Source organism: Colossoma macropomum, unplaced genomic scaffold (assembly GCF_904425465.1).
Source record: "Colossoma macropomum unplaced genomic scaffold, Colossoma_macropomum, whole genome shotgun sequence".
In the NCBI taxonomy this organism is placed as follows: domain Eukaryota; kingdom Metazoa; phylum Chordata; class Actinopteri; order Characiformes; family Serrasalmidae; genus Colossoma; species Colossoma macropomum.
This window is the reverse complement of record NW_023494809.1, coordinates 12,599,145-12,601,760: the sequence shown is the minus strand read 5'-3', so window position 1 is coordinate 12,601,760 and position 2,616 is coordinate 12,599,145. Positions and strand designations below refer to the sequence as shown.

General features: G+C 39.1%; 1 non-coding gene across 1 annotated transcript; it reads right to left on the bottom strand.

The window, feature by feature from the left end:
* Window positions 1-2,543: 2,543 nt before the first annotated feature.
* trnat-ugu lies at window positions 2,544-2,616 on the bottom strand. The gene has a single exon. It is a non-coding gene; the product is annotated as a tRNA-Thr (tRNA).

Sequence of the window (2,616 nt, the reverse complement as noted above, 5' to 3'; positions counted from 1 at the left end):
GATGCAAACAAAGTCATTCAGAGTGGTCTGATGTTAAATTGTAGAGAAACTTACTGACTCATATTTCTTTACAGTGGTGGTGATAGGAACCAGGGGATGCCATGTCTACAACACAAATATAGCCATTTTATTTACCATTTAAAACGTCCAGTGAACATACATGAGTTTTTATATGTAATGTTGATGAGGGTAAAACAGTGGTAAATTCAAAAACATATGTTTTCTTTGGGGACTGTTTTTCCATTCTACATCCTGTATGTACCCCTCTGTCATTTAGGCCAAAAATATTGTAAAACAATGTCTCAGACATAAGACGGCGTATTTGTAACAACAACTTCCTGTGAGGGAACTTTTACATGTGTTAAACTCTTCAGATGTCTCTTCAGGTGGTTCTTATAACCAACATTGTGAATAATTCTGACTCGGTAAATTTCTCCACAGTGAAGCATTTTACATCAAACCACTCTGAATGACTTTGTTTAACATATTAATGAATTAACTGTGCAGAAATTGGAAAAAAAAATCTGTGGAATTCCCCTTTTAGAATAAAATATAAAATTGGGTCTGGCCTGTTTTGGTGAGGTGGGATAGGTGAGGTGGGATCTCTCTCTTCTTCAGCTCTTTTTATAAATCTTCATCCTTCATATTTATATTCACAGATGCTTTGGCAGATTTTTTGTTCTTTTTATGTAACGCTTTTATAGATGGATCTTTGAATTTGCAGCACTTCCCACACTCACAGTGCACTGCTCATGCTCACAAAGTTGCACAATTACATGCACATATTACACACAAGGACTAGCACAGATAATCTATATAGAGGAAATTTAGAACATAGAATTAATATTGCTCTATAAGAGACAAATGAGTGATGCACGCATTCACCATCCTGAATGATGGTGGATTTAAGAAACCAGGAGATGACATCACCTCCACCCAGAGTCTGGTTGGGTGGAGCTTAGCCATCTCAGAGGGTGATATTGCAGATGCTGAGAGGCGTTTTCTTGGTGATGATAAAAATTATAACTGTAAACCTTTCCTGCACAAGTTCACCTCCTCGCCAGCCTTCAGGAAGTCCTCTAGGTTGGGGAACCTTCGTTTCATCTTCTCCATGAGGGAACTGCTGGTAGTTACAGCACCCGGTTGTGCACGGGGCAAACACCTCAGATGTACATCTATGAGACAGTAGTGGTCCATAGTCCAGACGCCAAAGAGAGTTCAAGAGATACCCACTTCTGCAGGACGGAATGGTGTGTGCGAGTTCCAGGAAGAGAAGATTTTGTGGAGACCAGAGGGCATGAGCAAAACCTTTGGCTTATGCAGCTGAGAATAAAGCACCACAACTTGTGCTAAAGCCGTGTCTCTTTTAATAGTGTGACTGTACAATACTTTAAGCTTTGTTTGCAGACTGGAAAATAAAACAATATGAATCAGTACTACAAGTTGTGTCTTTGCTGTATTTGTCTGCTAAAGATCTCAATAGGGATGTAGTCAAAGCCCATGTACAGACATTTTGGCAGTTTCACATCAAACCTCTCTAAATGACTTTGTTTACATCTCAATTGAATTTGGAATGGAATTTCCCTATAATTTATTAGTTATATTTTTGGACTCTAATGTTTAGGCATGTGCTACTTGTACTGGAAGCCATGACATGAAAGCTATTATAGAGCCACTGCGTCAAATGTGCATCTTTTGCATACCAGAAAATAAACTCTGATATACAACATTTGTGAACTGTTAGATGCACCAAGGTAACCTTGACTGGGCTAGTGTTGTGAAAGTGGTTTGAAAAGCATTTTAGAAAGGTAGTCGGACAACTTTGACACCTTCACAATACCGTCACATTATACTGAACAGGCAGTATGATACAGTTAACTGCTCAAAAGCTTTCACATCATGCCCAGGCCTTCAAGCATGTCTACAATTCAGATGTGTGTTTGTGTGTGTGTGTAGGTGGTTATAATGTGTCCTTGGAATAAATTCTTTCCTCAGGAGCCAGTTTCCTGATAGAAAGTGTGTGGAGGAGTTTTTAGGTCAGTTTTTAGGTTTTTAGGTTGTTACAGGCTGTTTTCAGTTTTTAGAGGATTTCAGAGAGCCTTGGTCTGCTCTCATTTGCAGACCAACAGAAATGAAGGAAGGCACATTTTGGCAGGTAGGGCCTCAAGGGGAAATAACCACATTATGGAATGTGATGCTTACTTAAAAGACATTATCAGGGTATAATATTTCATTATTTTATAAAAAGCTTATATATTAGCATCTGTGTATAACTACTGTGAAAAATATCAGATATCAGCATGGCCCCACAATTCCCATGTTGGTGCATCCCTGTTTTAAAATGAACTCTTTATGACAATAAGGTTCTGCTTCTTGTTCTACTGCCTCACAGGTCATGGGCTAGTTTCAAGCACCTAAATTAATAGATTAATTAGCTTTACCATTTTTTTCATGATTGGAAATCCTAGGGTTAATCTGGGTCAGGGAAACTGGCCTTATGAGTTCGAGATTGATCGAATATTATCCCCCAAAACCATGTCGACAGGCCCCAGTGAGGATTCAACTCACGACCCCTGGTTTACAAGACCAGTGCTCTAACCACTGAGCTATGGAGCC